The 27,307-nt window shown below is 51.2% G+C and overlaps 1 long non-coding RNA gene across 5 annotated transcripts in view; it reads right to left on the bottom strand.

The window, feature by feature from the left end:
• The window catches only part of LOC109268977 (uncharacterized), a 161,091-nt gene that overhangs the window by 72,929 nt on the left and 60,855 nt on the right, over nt 1-27,307 (bottom strand). For 2 of the 5 annotated variants that reach the window (XR_008418124.1, XR_008418123.1), the window contains exons 6-7: nt 8,552-8,669; nt 5,880-8,048 (exon numbers count right to left, since the gene is read on the bottom strand). This is a non-coding gene — a long non-coding RNA (uncharacterized LOC109268977). The remainder of the gene's footprint in view (nt 1-5,879; nt 8,049-8,551; nt 8,670-27,307) is intronic. The other 3 variants (XR_008418125.1, XR_008418126.1, XR_008418127.1) reach the window with 3 other exon arrangements.

Below are 27,307 nucleotides of genomic sequence, written 5' to 3'. Positions count from 1 at the left end.
TTATTTCCATCCTTTGGACCTCTGCTTCCTCCTCTGCAAAAGACAGTTAACAAGACCTCCTTGCAAAGTTTTTGTAAGAACTAATGGGACGGTGTGGGCAATGCCTTGGCACCCGGGAGGTCCTCGATACGGGACAGCTGACATTACCGCCCCTTAGCTGAACACCCGACACTGGAGCGACCAGTTACTAGGCTTCCGAACAGAAAACTCGAGAAGAGGATTCCTCTTTGTAGCCAGGGAATTCTACAGCCGCCAGGTTGTGCACAGGCCCCAAGAGGGGACTTACGGTAAAGAGCACCCCCCACCCCGCATGCACACACGTACAACAAAATTAGCGTCAGGCTCTGAGGGCCTCAAAAGAATCACAAGGCCCCTGGATGCACAAATCAGATGCATTTCTTAAGAGAAGTTAAGAGGTGCCCCAAATAACGCTCCAAATAACGCTCCCCCTGCGAAGCAGGTGCCCCAAATAACGCTCCCCCTGCGAAGGCTTGAGTCTGAGAGCTACATTAGGTGCTAACAAATTGCCGAAAGGCAGATGATTGTCTTGTAGTTTCTCACCCCCACCCCCTCCCAGCAGGTTTCGGCAACCGATTGATAGTCTCCATGGCAACTGCCAAAGCCCCGCTCGGCTGAAATCCCTGCCCCCTGCCCAGCTAGTAGGATGGTCCTCACTGCTGAGTTACTGGGCTCTTTCAGATCCCTGAACAAAGGTTATTTTGAAATGGCTTACCCGGCTGGGAGCTGAGCACTTTGTCCCTGAAACCAGGTGCCCAGATGACGAGGACTTCCCTTGAACGGTTGGAGCCTTACCAAACAGGGAATCATGGGTCTGATGATTAGAATAATCAGACGGATTGAAACAAGGAAGAACCGTAACCCGGCCATCAACCCGTGAGCACTTTTGGAGACATGTGAGCCCAACAAGTTCTACTGGGCTCCACAAGCAGCCATTGTTTAGAAGGTTTATACAATAGCACCACCTGGGAAAACCCACTTGCTGTCAGGGCTTCACAAAAGCACTTTGCTGAAATCAGCCCGGCACCGCCAGCATAAGGGCAGACCCCTGCCCGCTGCTGGGACTATGCGGCCGCCCCTTGCTATATTCAAGAAGGTTATTTCAAGTACATTTAAGCAGGATAAAAACAACAACAACAACAAAGAGAGGAAAATCACAAACTATGTCTGGCTACAGGGAGTTCGGGGAAGCAGAGAAACCAGGCTTCCCCAACCTGCATAGTTCCCTGCCAGACCGATGACAATGACGGGGATTAAAATTAAAAGAGAAGGGACACAATGACCTTTTTCATTTAACTTCAAGGGCAAGCTCTTTTGGTTTGCAGCCACAGCGGCCAGCCCCTCACCTAAGAGTCTCCCCGGGGATCCAGGAGACATTTCAAGCCTCTCAAAAGAGCCCACCAAATGGCTTTAGAAATAGGACTAACCTTTTGCAAGGTGAGAAGTCTGGCTTCATTATTTATCTTCAGGAGAAAGGGGACAAGGACAAGAAGCAAGATGAGAAATATACCACGAAGAACACCACCAACAAAGTGAGGTAATAGCTTTGAACGCCAAAGAATAATAAATCTGCTCTTCATTCATTCAACAGGGTTTGTTAACTATTACCTCCCAGACACCGTGGGAGTGACCAGGATGTCAAGGAAAATAATTCTAGGCCTGTGTCCTTGAGGCGCCCACATGAGAAACACAGACACTAAGCAAACAACGATATTAACGGGGACCGGGGACCAGTACCATACCAGGGGTAGGAGCAGGTGATATGGCAACCAACCCCTCCACTCTGAGGTTTATGGACAGGGTGATTTTGCTGGAAGGACACATGTGGAGATAGGATGAGAAAGAATGGTGTTGGAAGTCCAGAAACTGTTGAGTTCCAGCCACATCTTGGGACATAACTTCTACTTCCTTAGTACATTTTCTGAATGACTGCCACCTGATAGGACAGAACAGTGCAAAGATTAAAAGAAGATGTGAGAGGGGCGCCTGGGCGGCTCAGTCAGTTAAGTCTCTGACTCCGGCTCAGGTCATGATCTCACAGTTTGTGGGTTCGAGCCCCGGTGTCGGGCTCTGTGCTGACAGCTCGGAGCCTGGAGCCTGCTTCGGATTCTGGTTCTCCCCCTCTCTCTGTGTCTCTCCCCTCTTTGTGCTCTCTCTCTCTCAAAAACAAATAAACATTAAAAAAATTTTTTTTAATTAAAAAAAAAAGATGTTGGAAACCATCCTGAGAATTTTTAGAGGAGATCCTAAAATCCTAACACTTGAGAGCTATTTTATAATGGGCAGACTTGATGTCCTACTTCATCCGGCCACCATTTTTTGTTACCGATTAAAATTAACTGCTATTTTTTTTTTAAGTCTACCTGTTTCCTTAAAGATTTTCAAATGTATTTCTGTGTCGTAATCAATTGAGGAGTATTCACTGAACACCTCCCATGTGCCATATCCTGTTTGACATCTATAAATAAGTCTTAAAAAGTGCAACTAAGCAAGAGTATATCTGCTATAAATCTCCTGGTTTCCCCCTTTCATTTCTATTCATTTGGTACTCACCAAGGAAGTGCAACTTTTTTTCTCTTCAAGAAAAGATTTAGCCGCTCATGCTTCACTGCGTTTTTATTTTCTGTGCAAAGAGAGTAACTTACAGTAGAAAGAAGGACAATGGCATTTGGCCAGAGGAGTAAATGTTGTATGTGGGGGCTGGGGTTTTACCATCCTCTGAACATGGATTTCCAAGGTAAAATCCAAAAGTTGACATTTCTGGTATTTCCACCAGGGACAGATTTGAGAGAACCAGTTGGTCAGAAGAACCAACGAAAAGAAAGCAATTCATTGGGTGGCCCAGGCTCAAACATACAACAGAAAGTGCACCTTCCTCTACGAATGCGTCCATCACTGGCCCTCCCGCGAACCTTCGCAGAAGGGGTAAGTGGCCTTCCGAGGGACTCCATGACAATGCACTGACTCAATTTCCTCCCCCTCTCTTGTCTGGGTTATATCTGGGCACTGTTTTTTTTTTTTTTTTTCTTCAAGGGGACAGAAAAGAATGCCAAGATTACTGGTGCATGAAATGATTGAGAAATGTTTGCCATTTAAAGCCATTTCACTTCCTGCCTGATACCACAAAGAAGCTTTTTAATAAAGTTAGCCTTTCCTTTTCTTAATGTCACTATGCATGTGGCTTGTTTTGCCCATTTTTTTTTGTTTTGTTTTCAAAACTGGGTATGATAAGGAAACGCTTGTTTCCACTGCTTAAAACAACCATATTTCAAGACAGTCAATTTCGACAAAACACGTCAATGGGCATCGTGAGGAGGGCAGGGAGGAGGGGTAAGGCATGTGAGGTTGACCCGGTGGGAGCAGAAGACGGCAGGCATAGGGACCCGGGTCCTCACCCCGCTCTGAAAGGGCCTGACTACCACCAAGTTCCCAGGGGAAGCTGAACCCTCAGGCCGTGGACAGACAATGAACAGTTAGCAGCTCCCAGGGCGAGGGCCGCCCCCCTTTGGCATTTGCCCATACTTATCAAGCCCCATGGATGGCATGTGACTTTTGGCGGCTCCGGCCAAAAAGAAAAACAATTAGAAGAACCGCTTTGAGGTTTCCCCAGGATAATTCCCAAAGCAGGGAGAAACCCTACCTTACATCGGCACTGCTCCGGCCAAGCCACACTGCTGCCGCGAAAACCCGAGCTGTCCACGTGACTCGCAGAACATCTAGTTTAAAATAATACAGCGACTGCCTCTCCCGTCTTTCCTACGTGCCAGGTACTACACACGCAGCTTGAGTACACCTTCCCATTTGATCTTCTTCGCGGCTTGCAAGATAGATGTGGCTGTGACTCTCTGCCATAAAGAGGCCGAACGGGTTGATCTGGCCCACCCGATGACAACGCCACACCTAGGGCTGGGTATACGAGTCCGTGGTCCTGACTGCCACCCACACTGCTCCAAGGCTTCCTGGTCTACCTCTCCAATATCTATGTTTGAGCGAGACCCATTCCCAACAGTGTGGCCACCCGTGTTCTTTCAGCACTTACTAAGGGCCTACTGTTGAGGTGAAGGGAACCGCGCGTGTCCTCTACGACTGCACCCTGACACGGTAGCTACTAGCCACGTGCAGCTACTGATCACTTGAAACGTGGCTAGTCTGCACCGACACGTGTAAAGTGTGAGCTACAAACCACACTTGAAAGACGTGGGCTGGAAGAGAGGGAGACGTAGCGCACTAATAATTTTTCTATGATTGGGTATTGAACCAACATTTGTATTATACGGGGCCCACTAAAATACAGTCTGTAATTTATTTCCACGGGTTTCTTTTTTACTTTTTAAAACACAGCTCCTAGACAGTTTGAAGTTAGGGGTGCGGCTCACCTGGGACGTCTATTGGGCGGCGCTGCTCTCCAGGCTCAGACCTGGTGGGGACGGCGAGGGGACAGAGCTCCACAGAGCTCCTGTGACCCAGGGAGGCAGAGACAGTGAAGGAAGGCCCACAAGGAAGGCCACGGGGATGCCCGTGAAATGCTACACTCGGGCCTAAAGAGCTCAAATATGAAGGTCAAGCCCTGCTCACCAGCGCTCTAGCTGACTGGACAGGCCATCTGCCACGCTCACGGCCTGTCCTAGAGAGACTCAATGACACCCAAGAAAGATAACAGGGACGGGATTAACAGTAGGACAAACGCTAACAGCAAGAATGTTAGATTCCGTGCTGGACATCAGCATCAGCTCAGATTCCAGCTGTGCTCCAGTTTTCACCTTGATCTCAGCTTTGCTTGTATCAAGAAGTATTCCAGACCTAGACCCTCCCACCCCCTGGGCAGGCGATGTTTTTTTTAAACCTCACTTGTCCTGTTTTTATAAACCTCTCCCGGACGTCTTTGCAGACCGTGACATACACGATTTGCTGCCTAGTCGATGTCCATTCCTTCCTTGTTTCTTGCTGGAAGAATCCCACTTCGGTTCAGAGCAGCCGTAGGACAGGCCCGGGTGACGGCCGTGATTGGTCTAAGCCAGTCTTAACCACATGCTCCTCGCTCTCCGGCCTCCCTGGTAGCAGGGGGCGGGGGGCGTCACCCCGTTCTGGCCAGGGGACCAAAGCAGAGAGTCATTTGTCCGACGGCTTAGGCAACTCCACAGGCACTCAATCACCGCGGCCCCACCCTGGACCCGGTGGCCTATTTTAACTAACTCCCAGGGAGCTCTGTGCAGTCTTTGTCCCTGTGTGGCACTGTGACCATTCGAGGTGGGAAAATGGAGGGCTTACGCTAGAAGTTATTGTTGGAGAGCCACACGGAACGTTCTTATTTTCAGAGAAATGTCACGGTCACGGGGCAGGTTTCTCTTCCCCAGTGCAACATGTATCATTTTTTCACCTCCCTCCCCCAGTTCATGAGAACTTACACAGGATGATCTGTTACTCAAAAAAATAAATAGGGGCACCTGGGGGGCTCAGCCGGTTAAGTGTCTGACTCTTGATTTCGGCTCAGGTCATGATCTCATGGTCTGTGAGTTTGAGCCCCGTGTCGGGCTCTGTGCTGACAGTGTGGAGCCTGCTTGAGATATTCTCTCTCTCTCTCTCTCTCTCTCTCTCTCTCTCTCTCCGCCCCTCCCCACTGCTGGTGCTCTGTCTCTCAAAAATAAATAAATAAACCTCAAAATAAATAAATAAATAAATAAATAAATAAATAAATAAAATGGTCACTCTCTCACCTAAGAAAATCAAAACTGAATATTTGTTGTTTCCTAAAAAAAAAAAAAAAGCACATAGACTTGAAAGTTGCTAAGAGAGTACATCTTTAATGTTCTCACCACACAAAACAAATGTGATTATGTGAGGTGATGGATGTATTCACTAACCTTATTGTGGTAACTGTTTCCTGACACATACGTGGATCAGATCATCACCTTGTGCACTTGAAGCTTATGCGATGTTATAAGTCGATTTTATCTCCATAAAGCTGGGAAAAAGAAAACCCACAGCCTTCCTTTTCCTGCCCTGTGGCAAATACTGTTTGGCTGCTCTCCCACTGGCAAGTGTCTCTCATTGCCCGCTGTTCAAAGCCCAGTTGTGCTGAGCTGTGCAGAGCCACGGGCCTTCCAGGAGCAAGTCCTGATTATCCAAGCGGATGGTGGCAGGGCCCTTGCCCTGGACGGGGATCGGTGTAGGGACGGCCACGAGGCTGAATTCCAAACAACAATCCAAGGGGAGGGAGTCGCGGGGAGACTTCTGAGAAAGACTTCCTTCCTCTGAAAAGAAGCATCGCGGCAGGTGGGGCTACAGAAAACACAGAACTGAGTCTGGAGTCTCTTGACGAGAGACATTTATTTTTTGCTCCGGTGAGAGTCCTGAGCAGCTCCGAGTGCCCGGGACAGGGAGGGGGCCTCCTGCTCCGCACAGTTATCCGGACGCCCAGACACAGGCCAGCAGCGGCTACGCCAGCCTCAGCGCGGGCTTCCACAGCCCCCTGGGGGACACAGCCCAGTGAGCCACAGGGGGGGAAGCCTGGTCTACTTTCCTTGACAGCAGCTTCTAGAAGCACAACCCAATGACCCCGTGAGCAGCTGCATCGTGGCTGGCTGGCGGCTGTGAAAGCGCACAAGTAACCCTCCGCTGAGCTCCAGAACTCTCTGGCACCCCCCTGAACCAAGCTCGTGTTGGGGGAGGGCCAGGCGCGCAAACGGCACTCACATTCCTTTGGCTAAACCTAGTCACGTGGCCATTCCTGGCTGCAAGAGACTGTGAGCGATGGGGTCGAGCTGTGTGTCCAGAAAGAAAAGCAAACGGCTTTGGCACAAAATGCAAATACACAGTTCTAGGCCTCTGGTGACCAAGTGTTTCAAAACGGTGACACGGAGCATTCGATCACGGGCAGGACCCTTCTAAGTGCAGACGTGATGCACCCTGGCGTGACCCCCTCTCTACAGCTACGCGGGTCATACACTGTGAATTCAGCTCGGGATGGAGCAGGTGTTGCTTACACGGTGGGTGACCCCAGCCGTTCGTTCCCTGACCCCTGGTGGGACCTACGGCCCGTGCCACGTTTTCCCGTGAACACCCTGCCATTCGAGGCTGTCTTTCTGTAACTCCTTGGGATCAGGAACCACACCACACACCTGACAGGCCTCACCTGAGGGCACTCGGGCACTTTGAGTGGCTCAAGTTGAGCGTCGCTTACTCAAATTATTCCAAACGGTCAGAGTAACCATTTCGCAGAGAAAAAGAAAGCTCGCGGATTTGAAGGGCTGACGGCGCTTTGAAGAAAGCAACCAAACTCAGTGTGGCAAATTGGGTTCAATTTGTGGCCTTTCCTTGACAGCGTCTCCTAAAACCGCAACCCAATGTCTCCACGAGCAGTTGCATTTTTATTGGATGAGAGCAGTAAACGTGCACAAAATCACCCTCCGCTGAAATCGAGAATTCTCTGGCACCACCTGAACCAAGTTCGCTCGTGCGTTTTAAAACAATTTGCGTTTGGCCCCGTGCCGTGTCGTTCTCGCCGGCATCACCCCCATGGTGCGAGCACGGGATCGCCGTAAACTGTACGCGCGCCCGTTGCCAGGATGGCCCGGAAGCTCCATCACGGCCTCCGCGGCTGGCATCGCAGCCGGGCCCAGAACACCCTGCCTTCCCGCCAGCTCACCTAACAGCCGCAGCAGTGCTTTCCAGAAAGGGGTATGGTCAGGTCCGTGAACGGCTGCTTCTGAGCAGGGCGAGTCCAGAGGAGGGAACCGGAGGCAAAGGGAGGGCAGGGGCCACGGCAGGGCCACGGCAGGGCCACTGCAGGGCCACGGCAGGGCCACGGCAGGTTCCGAGCTTCCAGGAAAACACCTGGACCTCATCCACTCCTTACACGGCTTCCTTTCAAGCGCATCATTTCCTTGTTGGGGGGAGGGAAATGGCATTCGCAACTGTTTTGGGCTCTTCTGCCTAGCAAAGTGTGTCTGGCCCAGGGAAGCCGTGGTCCAAGCGCATGGCTGGGAGGAGAGTGGGTACGGAGGGTGGACAGGTAGCCCTCCTCCACTCCGCTGTGGAGAGAAGAGGGCGACAACAGTTCTGTCCGCATGCGAATGGCGAGCACCCTTCCCTGACCCCCTTCTTTTCCTCAGCACAAAGAGACCCCCACCTGCCCCACCTGGCATGGGCCCAGGGGGTCACACAACACAGCTCTTACATAAATTCATGCAAAGCTCGAAGAAGAGAGCGGTGAAAATGACCGTGGATCCATTTATCAGGTGAAAACACACACCCAGCCACACAGGTGCACATACACACATACACACACACTTGCACACACACACATACACACACAGCAGTTACAGGGCATCTATTACATGGCAGGGACAATAATAAGCCCCTGTTATATATCATCTCCCTTATGATCCTGCAGGTGCTATGGTTATCCCCATTTGACAGGTAAGGAAACTAAGGTTTTTAGAGGTGAGGAGACCCATCCAAGTCCGAAGGTATTTAAGCAGCGGAGCTGGGAAGCCAGCACGGACTTAGCTGAACCTAGAGCCCATGCCTTTACCTGCTACTGTCTGCCAGCCGCAGGACCCCACAGGGACGATGGCTCTCCCGGGCTCAGGGCTCAGACTCACACAGGTCCCAGGCAAAGTCTGCAGCATCTGAGATGGGTCATACATGTTCTGTAGAGAAAATTAGGGGAAAACAGAGTAGTTTTTTTTTAATGTTTATTTAGCTTTGAGAGAGGGAGAGGGAAAGACAGAGGGGGAGAGGGAGAGGGGCAGAGAAAGAGGGAGACACAGAATCCAAAGCAGGCTCCAGGATCGGAGCTGTCAGCACAGAGCCCGACGCAGGGCTTGAACCCATGAACCTCGAGATCATGACCTGAGCGGAAGTCAGGCACCTAACCGACTGAGCCACCCAGGCGCCCCGAAAACAGACTACTTATAAAAGAGAAAAAAAATTCTAAGTTGTCTCATTGCGCAGGTATAGCCACTCTCTGTGTCTTGGTGGCATTCTTTCTAGTCCTTTTATGATGATACACACACACACATACACACACACATAAAAAATATATGCTACATATACATGCTTCTACATGATTGGCTCACACTATACTGATAATTCTATATGCAATAGCTTAAACGTAACATTCCAGAATAAACATCTTCCTATATCCTGAACTACTCTTCAATATGATTTTAATGGCTTCAAAATATTTTAAAATATATATGTACATATCAGAATATATTTAGCTATTCCTCTATTTTGGACATTAAGGTTGTTAGTTTCCAATTTTATACCTATGTCAGTGAGATTAAATTTTAGAATGAAATCCTCAAACATAGATCTTTACGAACACATCGAAAGAGTTCCTAGGAAGAAATTGCTAGGAGTTAAAATGCTGAGTAAAAGGCTGTGAACATTTTTAAGACTCTTGATCAATATTGCCAAGTTGCTCTCTAGGAAGGCATTACCACGTCATGCTACCTTTGTCGGCTGCTTCATGAGATCGGTTTGGATTTTACTTACGTACCTGGGAATTTTCAGCTGGCGAAGTGAGGACCTCACCTATTACTCCCTCCTCTGAACTCACACATCTGTACCCGTTTGCATCCGTGCACACGCAGGGACTGTGCTCTGTAACAAGGTGTCCAGTGTGGGGAGGACTGCAAGTACCTTCCCCGACCAGCCTGGGGGGCCACCCCAAGGAAGGGGACCCCAGAACTACTCCCTGGATGCATGGGGAGACACCGGGCAGCACATGTGCCTTGTTCATCCATCTCTGCAGGAAACTCAGCACCTGCTGTCCCCCTGAGGCCCGGAGATTTGGGGAGACCCCCGGAGGTAGCACTGTGCCCTGGACAGTGGCCTTCTGGAAGCTGACAATGACAGCAGTAAGACGCCAGCTTATTTGTTCGCAAGCGGCAGCCCTCGATGGCAGAGACGTCGGTGACCCCAAGTGACCTGGTTTGTGGGGGGACTTTGGGGAAATGCCAGAAATACTTGGGGGGCACTCTGGGAGGAGCCTCACGGTCTCGCTCAGGTAGCAGCTTTTGAGCCAGTTTGATATCCATCATTTTTATGAATTAATGTTCATAATTTTCCTCCATAATTTGGAAACATTTCCCTGGTTTTTCATGGCTGGAATGCATTCGCCCATTCATCCGCATACTAGAAGGCTGAGTTGCTGACCTTTGGATCATGGTGTCCTTACCTCCAGTAACCCTGGTAGGGAATGAAGGGCCGGGGGGCTGCCAGGGGCTCAGTTACCAGCTTGTAAACTCTGCCTCCCAGTCCACAGGCCTCAGTCCCAAACAGAATCTCTATCACAGTGCTCTAACAGCTAGGACCCAGGGCTAGCTGTGAGCGGCATAATTCAGCAACTACAAGAACACTGAGATCGTCAGAGTAAATTACAGTCAGAGGGAGGACAAGTTTAGCAAAATTAAGAATACTGCTTTAATTTACACTTCCCTAAAAATATAATTGTTTATTTAAGAAAGCTTGTTGCCTTGTTAACAGAAATTAGCAGATGAAAATGTATTTCCACTCCAGAAATGTATTGGAAGGTTCACAAACCCAGCATTATATAATAGAGACAAAGTCTAATCGATTTTGACCTACGAAGGTGAGAAATCAAAGCACACAGCTTTTCCTTAAAGTTCAAGGCTTAAAGAGGGATGTTTAGAAGGGAGGTCCGAATTAACACAATTTGTATGCATTATCTGCCTGTGTTTTCTTCTGTAAACTCAATCAGCACTCACCCTATGCTCTTCCCCTGCATATCCAATGACCTAATAATAACAATAATAAATAGCTACCGAGCAAACATTATTACTAGAATGTCTTAGCTCATTTCATCCTTACGCCTCCGTGATGCAGGCAATATTATTATCCCCATTTCACACAGAAACAACTGAGACTCAGAGAAGTCAAATGGCCTACCCAGATTCAGATATTTGGTAACTTGCTCAAACCAGGCCTTGCCTAACTCCAAGGCTTATAGGCCTACACCCAAGCGTGCCAAGCATTTCCGCCTACGAGGTTAAAGGTCACTGGATGCCTAGTCTCTTCGAGGTACTTTAGAAACCAGCAACCTCACCTCACAGGCCTCCCCATTATAACTGAGAAAACCACAGTCGGCAGAGAAGCCAGGGACAGGCCCAGGCAGTCAGGTACCCAAGCCTGGCTTCTGCCATTTTGAGTTAGCCTCACAGCAGAAACCCCCTCGGAAACTTTTTAAATGCTGATGCCCAGGCCTCGGCACCAGAGATTTTGATTCCATTGGCCCAGGGTAGGGCCTGGGCTTCTGCGTGCTTTTTTCAATCCTTGGAAGATTCTAATAGCCCACCGGGCAGAGGGCTAATTACTATCACACGCTTTTCTCATTCCTTACAAATGTGTGCTGAGTGGTCCCTCTTGCTGTGCCCCTGTCAGTGGTCAGCGACCCACTTCCTGCCCTCCAGGAGTTGCCAGGCGGGTGGCAGGCTGAGTGAGCCACACCCAATGTGAGGAGTTTCCCCGCTGGGGAGATCCAGGGCACGAGGGAGGTCACAGGGGTGAGATCTGGGCCACGTACTTTGGGGAGGAGTGGGGATCGTCAGGGAAGGATACATGGTGGGGGGGCACTTTAATATGGTAAGAGTTAGCCGACGGGACAAGGGAGAAAAAGAAACCTATCTCCCCTGCTGCGTACCGCTAAGCAGGCAGAGAGAACACGGCCGGCTTCTGCCCCCCTCTGGGTCCCGCTGGGCGTGGGGAGGAAGGAACCTCTGCCCAGCGGCCCAGAGGACCTCCACGCACCAGCCCGATTGCCTCATAGATGAACGCCATCAGGCAAGACTCACAGAGTTCAATTTTCACTTCAGCTCTATGAAGCAAAATGAGGATCTGGGTGGAAACAGAATTGTTAGAGATTTTTCATTCTAATTGGGAAACTCACTCAGAGAGGCTACGAGAGCCCAGACAATCAGTCTCTTGCTCGGTAAGACCAGGCAGCCTTCCTACCCCGCTCGCCCCGTGGGGACAGATTAGACCCGGGAGGCCTAGTAGGGGTCACGGGAAGCCTCCGTTACACAGAGCAGCTCCCACGGTCGGTAAAGAACGGGATGACTTCCTATCAGCGTCTCAAGGTCCAAATCAATCACCTCCATTTCAATTCCCTTTTCTCATCAAACACCGGCGGCGAAAGGGCCCCGCCTCATCAGATTCCTGCGGCAATGGATGTTGAGACTACAGAAATTGAGAAATAGGTCACCCCGTGGGGTGGGAAGGTTGCTATGTGGTTTCATCTAACTAGGTTGCTGGAAAGCCCCCATGCCCACAATTAGCCCCTGAGTCACCAGATCACCGTGGAGCGGTAGATTTTCAGTACCCGAAACTCATTCTTGTGGATAAAGAGCATCGTGCAGGACGAGACAGACTCTGTTGTTAAAACATCCACTCAGTGAAGATTTCCTGAGAGCCTTCTAGACAAGAGGGAAACGAGGCTCAGTAACACTCAGCCCCGGCCCCAGAGAAACTTACCTCCCAGTGGCTCTGACAGGAGCAAGCAGCAGGTCCTGCCCGCCATGGGGGAGGTCCCTGGGCCGCGTGAAGCTGGTGGCAGAGGTGGGCCTGCAGGCAGCCGAGACCTCAGAGCCATGACCCATGAGCAGAGCCGAGGTCTGTAGAGCGATTTGACCTTGCCGGGATCCCACCCCCGATGAGGTAAGAAAACAAAGACTCAGGTGATTGCACCCACCCTGAGGTCAGGCTCTAGAGCCTGTATGCTTGGCCCCCCCCCCCCCCAAGACCTCTGCCTGGCTGTTTGGGGGCCACAAGGTATAGTGGGCTCACGAAAGGGCACAAGGTCCCCAGGCAGTGTTTGGAATGAAAGGAAAAGGTGTTAAGGATGGACTCCCGGTGAGAAGGAAACGGCTCTAAGGGACCTCAGAGGAAATACCCAGAAAAAGAGGAGGAAACCATCCACCTATTCGTTTTTTTCTGAATGGAAAAGGTAGGCTGGTCCTCAACAAGTTCATATTCCCAGGGGACTGGTCTGCAGGGCAGGTCTGAAACCACCGCCCGGGACGGAGGCCAAACCAGGGCTGACCAGGGACAAACTTGAGAGCTGATCAGACCGGGGGGCTTCCTGGAGGAGGAAAACAGGAATACTTAGGAGCCAATGTCCCAAGCACAGGAGAACTCATGGCGTGGAGTGGGATTATTCCCTCGAAATAACTTCGGGGCATCCCAGATGTGGCACAAATCCAATGTATAAGTCAGCTTTGGGGAGGTAGTCTCAGAAAGATAAAAATGCTTTCGAATATGAAAAGGTACCTATAAGGGGTTTTCGTGAGGTCACATTTTAACCGGATCATGAAATATTGAGAAGTTCTGTTTTTATTTTTTAAAAAAAGCAAAACTCAGGAGATGACATAGAAACATATCAAGTGACGTTTGCTTGTTAGTTCCATTAAAATGTCACCTGCCAGAGGAACCCATGCTCTGTAATTACATCCGTGCTCTGTGTATGCTCAATATCATCTACATGCATCCGATGGTCTCTTCTCCTTCAAGTCCTCAACCATTTCAGAGAAGTAAGCTTTAGCAAGTCAAATCAGAGCTTAAAGAAACGAGGCTTGGGCTCGGAGATAAATAGTATCATTGCCACCGATTTCATTGTTTCAAATACAAGATTTTATTTTGAGAAGAAAGTTTAATTAACCAGAGGTGGATCACTAAATTCTTTGACTTTAAAACTGCACTTTCTGCAAGATTTCACCTGCAAAATTCACAGCCTTTAATTACTGCCTCACGTCTTAAAAGGGAGACTCTTTCTTCTGAATGGCTAATAACGTTATTATACGAGGTAATTATAGATCAGGTGTCTGGTCAATAACACCAAAATGCATGGACTGCATCGTCCTGATTTTTGAGCTTGGAAAGCAATTTGCTAAAGAAACATTTTCTCCCCCAAAACAGTGTTGATGTTTTGGATTTTTGTTTTTGTTTTTTTGTTTTTTTTCCTGCTCTTTTTTCTTTTTAAGGGGCGGCGGGGGGGGGGGTTGGTGGGGAAGGGGGAGAAACATTTAGAAATCAGACCTTTACTGGATGAATTTCTTCACTTCCCAGAAAGCAAGAAAACAATTGTTTCCTGTAATTGGACAGTTTGATTGGAGGCAGGTGGTGCTGAGCCGAGGCAACCAGAGCCACAAAGCCAATTTTGGCTTCAAGCACATTTCCTTTCCTTCTCAGCTCCAGCAGCACAACATGTAAATTGGCTCTACAGAAGCTGACTATGAATTTAGTTCCCATTTTCTGTAACAAGCACCTTATCAGCCATGAAGAGTTTCAGCAATCGGGGACAGCGTGCAGATCTGACACGATTATAAAGCTGCCTCGAGATACCCCAGCATTAATTTCTCAAACGTGTTCTTGCTGCCACAAACCAGGAATTTATGAGCAGTTCTGGAAACATCGTGTGCCATCCTTTTAAAATACGGTTGATAGTTTTCTTTTTCTGGGTTCACTGGCCTTCACGTGGCTCAAGTTACGTTATCTAGAGTTAATGTCGGCTTTCAGTATTTTTGAGTCACAGACCAAATCAACATGGCACCACAGATAATGAGGCACCAACCAGTCCTGAGAAGGGGCCAGAATCAGAGGCATGGGGAATGGGGGGGTGGGGGGTTGGGGGGGGTTACCATTTGTTCTTCCCCTTACTGCTTTTCATCCGAAGGTCTCTGAGCCTTTTCCTTATTTGTCTTCCCAAGTGCTGGCTCATTTGTCTTACTCCCTTGTATGGCAGCTGACACTCAATAGTCCTCTTTCACAGATGGAGAAGCTGAGACCCGAAGAAGTTAATCGCTTCAGCCACGGTCACTCAGTAAGTCAAGAGCAGAGAAGAGCGGCCCAAACACTAACTTCCCAGCCCCCTGCCCCAAGTACACGTGTCTCTATTAATTTCCTACTGTAAGTCCGTAATACAAGACAGTCATTTTTAGGACACTTGCGAGAGAGTCAGGAAAGGCGCGTGGAAATGTATCTGATAATTTTATCAAATTATTGTCCTTTGTCCACGCTGAGTATCAAATCAGTTGCTTCAAAGGTCCAGCATATTTTATTACTAATTTTGGTCCATGCTTCATTTGTTTTAATGTTAACCGAAGGTTTGCTTACGTTTTGAGCTCCTTATTTATTTTCAGAACTTGAAAACAATCTTTTCTAATCCCATGTGGATTAATGGCTAAAATAACCGCACTCTCAGAGAAATTCTACCTGTCAACCTCCGTACCTGTATAAAATTATTTTACCAAAAACAGATTGTGGAGTTTGCTGAGAGCCTCAGAATTGCAACACTCCATCTTCCAAGGTGATTGCATCAAAGGAAATACCACCAAGTTTTCCCTTCCAGGCCAGTAGATACCTGTGGTTCAAAATCCTCCTTAATGACGGTCTCAGCATCTACACGCCAAAGGTTCCAGCACCAACAGTGGGTCTCCTCCAGCGATGGGACACCTTTCCTTTTAATCTTTGGCTGAAGGTCTTCTCTAAAGACACATCCGTACGGCATCTCTGGGAGACGACATCTCTCCCAGCCCGTCCAAGCAAGAGCTCTCCCGCCCTTTTCTGTTTGCCTTTTCTGATCGCCCACTTCTGCCCCCAAGTTCACAGCGTCACGTCACCCCTACCCCAGGGGCTGCCGGTGGCAAGCAGGGCACAGAGCAAGTGTGCACACAAATACTGTGTGCAGTTTCTTAAAGGGATTGCACGCTGATTAAACCTGTCAGAAGGCAGATTGGGTTTGCCCAAGGAGAGCCGGTTGATAGCTAACTCAGAAATCTTGGCAACACTACAGAACCAATATTTTTACAGAGGTGGCACCGTCTTGAACAATGTCCTCAGTGTGCAGGACACAGGCAGCCAGTCTATCGGTATCCAGTAAGGGTGACTTTTTCTTTCACCTCTTCTGAACAAACAGGCTGATGAAGGAGCTGGGCGGGGGGACGGTGTTGGCAGTGAGAAGAGCTGCACAGGACACAGTGGGCGACGGGAAAGCCATGTCAATGCTCTCTCAGTAGATGCAGCTACCGCCCTGGACTCACGCAAAGCCAGCCAAGCCAGGTTCAAACAGGTTGCAGCCATCAGCTGAAGCCAGCCCCACAGCCCTGTTTGCTTTTCCTAGCGTGTGCAGAAACAGCCACACAGACGATAGTTTAACCAGGTAAAGCCAGAAGCACACGGCATTTCTCCCCAACCAGACCCACGCAGGCCATGGCATCCTCGGTCCCTGCACCTGACTGACAGGTGCCTCCCCCTTCCCTTCCTCCCTGGCCTCAGCACCCATTCCCCCCATAGGGACTTTAGCACTCTGCCCCTAAATTCTCTTCTTCATACGATATCGTTTTCTTCCCAAAGCCCGTATCTTTTCCCCAAAAACAACACCAACAAATATATTCAAGCTTTTGACCACCGACCCATAACGTCATCAGAACTGGGTGGTTCAGCTGGGCTTGGGTGGAAACAGTGAACAGCACCCCCACACACATACACAGACACACACACACACACACACACACACAACTCTGGAGGTCAGGAGTGAGCTGAGGAGCAACCCATGCCCAGGGGGCCCTGGGCTAAGACAGCAAGGCCAAACAGGCCATCAGTGCCACCAACAGACTCCCCCTGCCACCAACTGGGAGCATAAGACGACACAAATTTATTCTTTCACAGTTCTGAGGGAAAGAAGTCCAGAATGAAGGTCAACAGTGCGACGACCCCCTGAAACGTGCAGCAGAGGATCCTTCCTTGCCTCTTCAGGCTTCCAGGGGTTGGCCATCCATCCCCAGTGCTGTGGACTGAGCACTGACGTCCCCCTCAAATCCACACATTGAACCCCTAGCCCGAGTGTGATGATATTTGGAGGCAGGGCCTTGGGGGTACCGCCCTCATGAACAGGATCGGTGTCCTTAGGGGACAAGGCCAGCCAGCTAGCTCACTCTCTCTCTGCCCTGCAAGGATGCACGAGGAGACAGGGCCAGCCAGAAGAGGGCCCTCACCAGCACCTGAGCATGCTGGCACCCCGGTCTTGGACTTCCAGCCCCAGAACCGTGGGAAATCAACCTCTGTTGTGGACAAGCCACACAGTTTATGGTGTTTCATGAGAGCGGCCCGAGCGAGCTAAGACACGCTTGGCGTTCCTTGGCCAGAAACTGAAACACCGGAGTCTCCTTCTCCATGGTCATGTGGCCACCTCCCCTCATGTCCGTGTCTTCTCTTCTTCTTATAAGGGCACCAGTCATACTGGGTCAGGGGCCCACCCGGGTTCCGCGTGACCTCATCGTAACTAATTACACCTACAAAGACCGTATTTCCAAATCAGGGTCACATTCTGAGGTACTGAGGGGCTAGGGCTTCAACATATCTTTTGGGGGCACGCGAGGCAACCCATAACGGTCACCAAAACCTTTCAGTTCCTGCTCTTTGCTCAGAGAATGAAGTCCACACCCCAGTCTTTCTTCCAGGCCCCCCATGAGCTGTCACCACACTGTCGTAATGCACCAGCCCAAGGGTCCCCCACACCCCCGGCCCATGTCCACCTCTGCACTTTGCCCATGCTGTTCCTTCCTCCAGGAGAGCCCTTCCCATTCTCACAGCATCCAGTTTAAATGCCCCCCCCCCCCAGCTTCTTTGTGTGGCCTCCATTGCAAAGAAACCGAGATCCACGTCCCTAACCTTTATTCCTCATAAGGGACTCAGCTGCCTTCTACTTTATGTCAGAATAATGAATAATTTTATTTCTCTTAGTGTTTTGCAAGCTCTTCAGAGCTTTTCCTTTCCCCCATGGCCCCTGTCAAGTAGCAGACACTCCATAAATGTTCAACAAAGTGGAGGGACCTCACACATACTTAACCGAACCTATCAGCAGACATTAACACTTCCTGCTCCTTAGATGAAAGAAGATGCAGACAGGACGTGGTAGAGATGGGAAGACCTGAAGAACCAGGGACAGTCTCGCTTGGCCGACACCCACGCTTACTGTGTAGAACCGTCGGCTCGACAGCGACTGGCCGTCATAACTGAGCCCAGGAGAGATAACCCTGAGCGCAGGCGGCCGGCGCTGGGCCCTGTGAGCCCTCTGAGATTCACAAATCACCTGCAGGATTTCTGCAGAAGTCACTCACTCGGCCTCCACTGCCCACCTTCCTGCAAGGAACCCGCTGGGCACGGAAACAGCCGATCGTGCTGTTGACACACAGGAGCCCGGGACAGTGCCTTGGACAGGTTGGGAGCGCTGAAAACTGTGGACTGACCATGACCACGGGGGCGGGGGGGGGGGGGGGTGGAATGAGACAGTCCTCCAGACCATTAGCACTTACTGGGGACCAGCTTCTGGCCAATGGCTCCAAGTCCGCCACTCAGGGAAGGGCAAATGCTGAGCAACAGAGGGAATGGCTGACCCCCCCATGGGGAGGTTGCTCCCCGGACCTAGAAAACGTGAGGAAGTCTCCACCACGTGGCAGCCGGAGGGGGGGCTGGAGAACGGGGAGTTGTGCTTCTGTCCCAGAACCCCTTGCTGGCCCGCTGCACCGAGCCATCCGCTTCTTCGTCTTGTGTCCATTTCCTCAGGGAAATGGCTGAGCGTGTGTGTGTCAAGCCCCTAGCACAGCTCGTGCTGCGTGGCTGGTGCTCAGCAGGTGACAGTCAGCAGGAGGACCGTCACCCCTTCCAGTGGCCGCGGTCAAGCCAAAGTTTTCAGCGCTCCCGACCTGTCCGACGTGCTGTCTTGGGCTCCTGTGGCGTCAACGGAAGCGGGGAGCACACACAGCGGGTGTTGGCGGTCCCATCCCTGTACCCCCTCCAGAGCCCCCCACCCCCGGCCCCAGTAACCTCACCACTCAGACTTCTTACCTGATGCTGCTCAATCATAAGTCGTCCCCTACTGCTGTTGACTTTTGATGGGAATAGATCTTCCTCCCCAAATAGAAAGCAGGGGTTTGGCATCAGGGCAGGACCCGGTTCGCATGCTTTGCTATCGGCTGTGATGGAAGGTCAGGGAAGGTCCCCCACGTCTGCCCCTCCCTTGACCAGGATCCTAACCACAGGAAACATGCCCCACTCCGACCACCGCGCCCACCATCCCTCTGTTTAGTGTGGCGGATTTCAAGCCGAGTCCTCAACACAGTGAACGTCCTTATCAGGCAGGAGGCAGACGACAAGAGGGCTGCAGAAGCCCCCCTGCTGCCCGCGAGAGCCCGGAGCGATCCCCCAGCCCTTGGGCAGGGATTCTCCCCTGCACTGTCCTTGTGCCATCGCGCTGGGGGGAGGGGCCGTATCACAGTATCCTTCTCATGCCTTAGCCCACCACGAGGCTATCTGAGGCCCCAGTGGGGTGTCTCCCACCCACGGAGGCAGATTATTCCATTTTTAGTTCTCACTGTTGGAAAGGAAATACGACTTACTGAGCCCCTAGTGTGTGCCAGTGAGTCTAGGTGCCTCCAAGTATATTTTCTCCTTAATCTGTACAAGTACCTTGTGAGTTACACGTTGCCTTACCCTCTCCAACTGAAGATAAAGGGAGACTCAGAAGAATTAAGGCAGCCCCAGGCTCCCACGGATGCGTGATGCCGTTGGAACGCGAGCTGGCCCGAGCACATTTCTCGGCTTAGTCCACATTTACCATTGATCTCATTATTAATAGGGCCCCTCATTTCTATTGTGCTAAATTTCTCCGTGAGCTATTTTCCGCCCTCTAACCTCCCTTCCACGTCTTAGCCCACCAATCACCGTTTTAATCCCTTTCTGTGTCGATCTTCCTTCAGACGTTCGGAAGTCGTCGGCCTGTGCCTCTGACCCAGACCTGCTTCCGGGGCCTGGCCCAGATGAACGTTATTTGGAGGCTTCCAGACCGGGGCCCGACAACTCCAGCTCCCTAATGCAGAACTCCCTGGAAGCCAGGCACACCACACATGCTGCCGTGCCCTTTCTTCCGCCGCAGGTGCACAGAGGAGTGGTTAGGACCGTGCATCCCAGCATCGATGGCCTGCTGTCTGCCTTTTACCAGCTGTGTGATCTGGCCCAAGCCACTTGGCATCTCTCAGCTTCGGATCCTCGCCTGTAAAACGGCGACGTGTGGTCCCTAACCCGCGGGCTTCTTTAGAGCACAGGGTTTCAGCGTGCAAGCCCAGGGCCTGGCACGTGGAGTGCCCTCCATACACGCACTTACTGATATTTTTCTTTAACGCTGGGGCAAGCCACAGCACCTGTGCGTTTTTACAGACGGCCAAGTGTAGTCCCAGAAGGACAGGAGAAAGAAACACCTAGTTGGTTCCCCATCCTCGATAGCGCAGACCCAAAAGGGGAAGCCCTTTTCCCCCTGATGGTCAGCGCACGCTCTGACTTGAGAAAGCCCCGCTCCCGGCACGGGAGTCCGCCGAGATGGGAAGATGTGTTCGAGCAGCGAAGCAGCTTCCTTCCGGATACGGAGAGTGCCGCACGTTCTCAGCACAGCTGCAGCAGGAGAATTTGCCACCCCCTTTGGATCTGGGAGAGAGGTTTTCCTGGGCCCGGGGAGTCCTGGCTGCCCCCCCCCCCCGCCCCGCCCCGCCTTGGACCAGGCAGCATCTCTGTCCCCTGAGGCACCCAGCCCCAGGGCCCAGCCCCCGCCCCGTCCCCCAGAGCCCACCTGCCTGCCAAGTGGCAGCCTTGAGAGCCAGAGCCCCTAAGAGCCAGGGCTGAGCCTTTGAGTCCTCACGTCCCCACCACAAGTGCACACTGCATAAAGGAGCACACAGGAAAGAAGGGAAGCTGAAGAGGGATGAGGGTGGGAAATGAACTCGTTCCCCAGGTGTGTATTCCCTTTGTGCAGTGACCCTCTGCTGGCCTCGTCCCTTCCTATGACCTGTCCCTCACCAACCGGGGGCTGCAATTCAGCATGTGTTTCTTCGAGTTCTTCCTTTGCCTCTGCAGCTTTGGGAAGAGACTTCTGGGGATGGTTCTGATGTTGATCTATCTAACCAGAAAAAAGAAGTTACACTGCTCACTTCCGAGTGCTTCTGGACGTGATCCTTTGGCAAACAGAGCGTTGGAAGCCACGAGTAACAGAACAGTGAGGCTGTGTACTCAGGCCAGGGAGCAAACCGCAAACTGAGTCATAGAACTGGAACACACGAGAAGCTGTGGCTCAGATTCCACCCAGGCGGAGGAGGTGGACAGGAAAGTACAGCATTCTTAGGACTAACCTCCTAAGCCCCAAGTATTACACCTGAGCCCCGGGTGCTACGCACTATCATGTCCACTTTACAAATGGGGAAACTGAGGCCAAGAGAGGTTAAGTGATTGACCACAGTCCCTTGCAAGTAAGTAGCAAAGCCAGGATTCAACCCCCCTGCCCCTGCATTTCCCCTCCTGTGGGGTAAGCGGCCCTGCAGAAGCTGTGTAGACCTCAGACCTCCCAGGCTGTCTGCCTGAGCCTCTTGCCCTACTGCTGGGAGCCCACGCGGACACAGTGCTCTGAAAAATTGTTAGTGGCCATCTGTATCAAAGGCTCTGAAAAAGATACACTCGTATGCTTTGGTCCGTTAAGTCCCTTCCGGGAATCCATCCAAATGAAATACCCCAGAATATGGAAATAAAGCTTTATGTACAAAGATGTTCATTGCTTCATTATTTATTAAGAATACACTGTATTCTGAAAAACTGAAAACACCTAAATGTCCAACAGTAGGGAAACAGCGATGTACATTAAATTATGTTTTATATGCATTTATTTAAAAGATGCTAGTTGGAAAAAGACAGTGAAAATGTGGGAAAACACATTTAATTTTAAATGAGAGCAAGAGGCTACGAAACTGGATATATATTCTTTTTCTTTTTTTTTTTTTTTTTTTGTTTTGTTCTTATATTCTTTTTCCACAACTGTTTTTAAAACCACTTGTAGGGGTGCCTGGGTGGCTCAGTCGGTTAAGCGTGCGACTTCAGCTCAGGTCACGATCTCACGGTTTGTGGGTTCAAGCCCCGCGTCGGGCTCTGTGCCTACAGCTCAGAGCCTGGAGCCTGCTTCAGATTCTGTGTCTCAGTCTCTCTCTTTGCCCCTCCCCTGCTCATGCTCTCTCTCTGTCTCAAAAATAAATAAAAACATTTTAAAAAGTTAAAAAAAAACCCACTTGTTGAGGGGCACCTGGGTGGCTCAGTCAGTTAAGCGTCCGACTCTTGATTTTGGCTCAGGTCATGATCTCTAGGTTTTTGAGTTCGAGCCTTGCATCATGCTCTACACTGACAGCAGGGAGCCTGCTTGGGATTCTCTCTCTCCTTCTCTCTCTGCCCCTACCCCCCCCCCAAAATAAATAAATGAACTTAAAAAAATACATAAAAATAAAACCACTTGTTGTTGAGCACTAAAAGGTCAGAGGAACAAAATGGAAAATGAGAGAAATTTGGATCCTGTCTACCAAGGCCTACAGCCAGGAGACAATTGCAACCAGGTAAGAAAATTACTGTGTAGGAGAAACCAGACCAGAACAAGACGTACCAAAGCATGAAGTAGCAAACTTCTGGTTGGGGAAATACAAGCAATTTCTTTTTCTTCTCTTCTCTTTACTCTTTTTGCATTTTAAAATTTGCAGCGATGAGTACGACTTGTTTAATTAGACATGCACTTCATTGTTCAAAGACCTGTGCTCCCTGTTCTACCTCCCGCCAGCCCCACGCCCGTGGCTCTCTGGATGAACCCTGATGCTCCGCTGTGACGGTCCCAAGTCAGGGACCAAGCCCCCCAGGTCACGGGCATTGGGTCGAACGAAGGGGTTCAGCTTTGCCACAAACAGGTGAATTCCAGCTCTGCCCATTCTCTGGCTGTGTGACTCTGGGCACGTGGGTCCCCAAACCCCTGTGCCCCTCCACGTCCTCTCTGCAATATGACAAGCCCTGCAGAGCTGTGTAGGCCCCGCAGACAAGCACGCGCAGTGGGCTCCCAATTATCGGAGGCTACAGTTTGCAGAACCTAGTTGAACCCAGGTCATGGTCGGCAGCTGCCTTCCATGGTCAGCTCCACTGGTCTTGCTTCCTTCTGACACCGGTCACGAGGCCCGTTCTTTAGAAAGTCCGGGCTGAGGCCAGGCTGGTCTGGGAGGCGTTCAGCAGCCACAGAGTCACCCGGCACCTTCCGTGGGAGGCAGCAGAGCGCATCCTGCCCGGCCCCCGCCTCTGCGGCCCTCACCTGGGCGCACCTGGAGAGAGCCCCGTGAGACTGGCGCCCGGGCTTCTGCGGGACACAGACAATGCCGGTGATGAGGGTCATTTTCAGATGAGTCGAGATAAGCGTGTGTGTTTCTCTGACCTTGGCTGTCGTTCTCTCACAATGGGCGGATGATAACGTCTGTTTCTAAAAACGCTGCAGACAGCCAAGAATGAGCCTTACAAACAAGCAATTGCTTTCAGAGGAGACTTCTGGAGCTCCCCCGGGTTGTTGTCTCCGCTTCAGGCATTTTTGAAACTGAAGAGAAGTTTTATTCCTTTTCTGCTCCCCACACGGAGTACGATCCGGGGTAAAAATCGCGAGTGGCGCTCGAGGGATGGGTGGTCCAGGAGCAGCCCCGCCTGGGCACCCCACGCTTCCCCCGGCCCGAGGGTCCCACCTGCGGGGTGCGGGGCCCGGACAGGTGATGCCGCGTGTGCGCCGGCCCCACCGACGGGACCGGGAGGGCCGCTCATTCCACCGAGGCCGGCCGGCCTTGGCCGTGGAAGACCGTTTCCGACCTTTCTCCCTGCTCCTTCGACACCACTTACTGGGTCGCTGTGCTTTCTGTGTCTCACATCTGGACAAAACTGGCTAAGACGAAGCCGGAGGGCAGCGTGCTGGCGGTGAGGAGGGAGGGCGCGGAGGGTGTCCCCTGAACACACACGTCAGCTCAAGACCTCAGTCTCGTTTGCTCAGCGCCCAGCTAACCGCAACCACGGATCGTGCGAGGGTCTGCCGTAACCCGCAGCGGGGAACGAGGTTTCCCTACACGGCCGTTTCCATCTGTACGTGCGGCGTCCTCTCGTCTGGTTAGCCAGCCAGAGCCGCCGCAGCTCAGCACCACGCCCTGGGCCCTTCCAACCACAGAGGTCCGGCTCTCACAGGTCCGGGGGCTGGCAGTCCACGATCGACGTGTGGGGAGGGATGGTTTCTCCCAAGGCCTCTCTTCGTGGCTTGCAGATGGCCATGTTCTCACGGTGTCCTCACAGGGTCGGCCCTCTGTGTGTGCCTGTGTCCCCATCGCCTCTTCTGACGTGGTCACCGGTCCTACCGGACAAGGGCCCGTTCAGAGGACCTCGTTTTACCGTCATCTTCTCTTTAAAAACTCACTCTCCAAATACAGTCACATTCTGAGGTACTGGGAGCGAGGACCTCAGCATATGAACGTGGGGTACACAAATCAGACCATAATATCACCCCAACTGTTGTTTTACAGACGAGAAAGCCCAGGCTTTTCCTAGATCTCACAGCAAATTGGTGTTAGAGGCCAGAGTCCAGTGCTCGCCCTGAGCCTGTAGCCTCTGCCCCTCCCACCACCTTTTTAGACGTGCTCTCTCTCCTCTCCACGGCCCTGTAAATTGAACTGGAGCCTGAAGAAAGTTCCCACTCGTTTGCAGAAGAGCTTTGGGTTGGAAGACAAAAGGCTCATGGGTCAGACTCCCTGCCCAGCTCCAGTCTCTGGCAAGCCACGTGCTTAAAGCTCGCCAAGCCTCAATATCCTCACCTGTAAAATGGGGAAGTTAATACTAAATCCCTAAGTCGCGAAGTCTGCACCAGTAAGCACCTCGGGGCGAGGACAAGGGGCAAACAGAAATGGCCCCGCCACATGGAAGCTACCTGAGGACACACACTGTACATGCCTCGGAAGTTTAATTTTACAGCCATAATTTAATTTAAATCACAGGTATAAGTCCCCTGCCTGAGACCGCCTGCACACCAAACTCCGCCGGCCTCTTTGAATGTCTATGAGTCTGTGAAGGAAAACAGATCGCAGTTCTTCTAGAGGGTTCAAGACCACAGAGGCACCCCTGACGCAGACAGACACGCCCCTCGATAGGTCCGGCCAGCCAGCCAGCTTTCACTGTCCTCTGCAGGAGTGTCCTCCTGAGTGGACGGACGGGTGCAGGTGAGGCCACCCTGCATTCCAGAAGAAAGAGAGAGAAGCCCCAAGGTTCCAGATCCCGGCGCCATTTTTGTTCATGATGTAAACACTCCACCTGTGGACTCCCAGCTGCTCACCCATAAAATCAGAAAAGAGAAGGCAAACGTGTGCCACTCCTCAAGCTGGTAGGGCAAGGAAGAAAGGACATTGCCTTCCGGACAGGGAGACCCCACTCGTAAGCCTCTCTGCATCTTGACTGACTGACTGGGGGCAAGTGCCATAGCCACTCCCGGGATTACTTTCTCCAGGTGCAAAGGAAGTTCATCAGGCACTTGACCGTGGGATCGTTTCTAACAACTCCTTACGTAAGTGAACATTATGCAGAGTCGTAGTGAGCCTCTATGTATCATGTTAGCTTCCTCCGTATGTCCTGACAAGCAGGTCACATAGGCAAGCTCTTCTCCGCTCTAGCTCCCGCAGATATTCCAAGACCGCCTTAGGTGTGCGAAGTGCCTCACGGCGCCCATCGTTTAATAGGCGGCCAACACGTGTCCCTGGGACAGCACATTGCCTCCCTGAATACTCAGACCCGGAGAGGTTAAGTGACCTGCCACGGGGACTCTTCACCTAGGTCTGCTGACCAGATCAGCACTGTCTCCACGGCACACAGACAAAGCTTTGTTCCCCCTGTGGAAAGTTCAGGGACCTGCACTGCACGAGAGCCGCCCTGAAATGTCCCCGCCAGGCATTGAACTTGCCTTCAGACTCCTTGGCTAACCAAGGCTTCCGAAGTTCTCCTGGAAGGGCGTTTGATGTGATCCCTTGCGTTCTGCTGGCTCGGCTCTCATTTCCTTCTTTGAACCTAAATGCTTCCAACCATTGAAATTTTAAAAAGGAAGGAAGGAAGGTCATTATATTTTTAAATCCTCCGTTTGTACCTTGAGGTTCTATTTTCCCATTTCATTAATGAGATGGGAGGACGAACTCCTGGTTTCAAGACTTGAGCGCTCCCTTCAGCCTGGAGCCAGTCAGAGAAATCCACCTGCCCCAAAAGGTCCCACGGCCCCCTCTCACCCTCCTTGTGAGCATCAGGAGGCCAGGCAGGTGGGGTCTGCCCTGCAGAGAGGGCAGGGAGCCGGCGGAAGTCCCTTCTGGTCTGCATTCCACTAGGTGAGTCAGGCCGAGCCCCACTCTTGCCTCTGCCGTCACAGGAATGGGTACGCGGCGTGATGTTTATAGTTCCTTTTCCTCTCTTTGGTGAGGCTTCTGAGAAAGGCGGCTCTACCTCTGGTAGGTGCGATCCTTCACACGGGCTCACCTGCTGCTGTGGGGGTCGGGTCCCGGGACCGTGCACATACCAGCCGACCCTGGCTCTCCCCCGCCTACGAGGACAGACCCATCCGACACCTCTGGGGCCAGGAACGCAGCAGCCGGGCAGTGCTGGTGTTTCCTCAAAGGTTTGGTATTTGAGACTCGTGGCTAAATTCAGTAATAACACCACAATTTCACCAAAAAGCATTACAGTGATTACTGGGTTATATTAGGAGCTTATTTAAGATAACATCTTATTTGCACAATGTAGTTCAAATAGATGGTTAGTGCAGTCAGTGCGATTGTTAAACTCCTTATGTACATTAGCATAATCACTCTGGAAGTGCGTGCCACTTTTAAACATATGAACAGTTAAAACCGAAAGCATAAATATATGTCTTTTAAGGTGGTGGCACAGTTAGAATAAGAGCGTTTAGGTTTATATGTAAACAGGAATTTAGTTGTCTCTTTAGCAGTACAGTAGGTTGTAAAACTCTACCCCAGGCAGCTCCCTTAAAGAAGCCAAATCTGCTGTCCCAAACTGCTGTGTTTTATTAATAATAGTTTCTGCGTATCAAATACCTTCTGTATGCCAGGCGCTGTGCTGGGCGCGTTCCGCAAATATCTCATGTGGTTTACCTCTCTCTGCACTGAGAGCCGTAAATATTTTTATCCCCACTGGAAAGAAGATAAAATTGAGGCTCTAAGAGTTTAAACGGCCTGAGGCCACACAGCCAGAATTTTCCGGGCACTCTCCACGCCTCACTGCTCCTCCTGTCACCAAACGTGGAGTGTCCGGTGGGTTCCAGACAACGAGTAGAACGTAAGGATGGGCCTCGGGGTCTTGACTGGTCCCCCGCAGGGGCTCTGAGTGGCTAGAGAGCACAGAAGGAAACCAAAGC

The sequence above is a fragment of the Panthera pardus genome, unplaced genomic scaffold (assembly GCF_024362965.1).
Source record: "Panthera pardus isolate Hobbes unplaced genomic scaffold, ASM2436296v1 HiC_scaffold_26, whole genome shotgun sequence".
NCBI lineage: Eukaryota > Metazoa > Chordata > Mammalia > Carnivora > Felidae > Panthera > Panthera pardus.
This window is presented reverse-complemented; position numbering and strand designations above follow the sequence as displayed.